Below are 1,017 nucleotides of genomic sequence, written 5' to 3'. Positions count from 1 at the left end.
GGGGGGGGGGGGGGGTACGAACTTAAGCAATGTGGGACAACCTGAGGTGGATGTGAATACACCTTATTGAAGTGATCAGCACCTGCAGGCAGGAACATAAACTCCTGATCCATTCCTGATGAATAAAAACAGCCTCACATCTTTGAATTTGACTATTCCTTTGTATCCCGTGGTTTTGGTTTGATCTGGCTGTTCCATGTTTTGTATTCTGCTTCCCCTTAACTCAATATAACCATTCTTATAACATTTCAGACACACATTTCTGAGATCTCTGTCTCGTTAGAATGATCCAAACTTTCCTTAGAAACCCAGTGTATGTAACCTGGTCCATGTTCCCTGCCCTGCAGTTCATCACCATTCCACTAGGGGCAGTAGATGCTCATCTCACAATTTTTCACTTTTTTACCCATCCTGCTCTCTTCTGGGGTCCAGATGACCCCACCCTTTTATTGACATTTGATCCCTCCCATGACAAATGTGGACAGGATTTTACATCTGCCACAGACATCCGTGAAGATAAAAAAAATCCTTGAATAAATATTTCAGTGGCTGTGGGTCCAGATGACCCCACTTTTAATCTAAACATCCCTAGGATAGCTCAAGGGTTACACAAATACTTGCTGTCATGAACATATATTACTGGATTGGAAATCACATGACACACGGCGTGACAGACATGCACCATTATGCATTGAGTCTTCCTGAGTGAAGAACGGAGGGGGTCTGGATAGGTACAAAAAGAACCACAAAAGTGGACGCAATGTTTTGCAATCAACTTAAAAAAATTGACAACAAAATCATCTGATCAGAGGAATCATCACAGGACAGGAATCATGTTTTAATAGTGTGAAATCAGGATGGATCAGGGAGCTAGCAACTTGAAGCAGCATGCTAGTTTGGTTCATCAATGTATGTTTTTATTAATGTTTCATGTTTTAAAGGCCTCTTGCAGTGGCAATTTTTTTTTTAATTTAGAAAGTCAATGGAACTTGGAAAACAAATCTGATAAAAATATTC

This window comes from Oryzias melastigma, linkage group LG6 (assembly GCF_002922805.2).
Source record: "Oryzias melastigma strain HK-1 linkage group LG6, ASM292280v2, whole genome shotgun sequence".
Lineage (NCBI taxonomy): Eukaryota > Metazoa > Chordata > Actinopteri > Beloniformes > Adrianichthyidae > Oryzias > Oryzias melastigma.
This window is presented reverse-complemented; position numbering follows the sequence as displayed.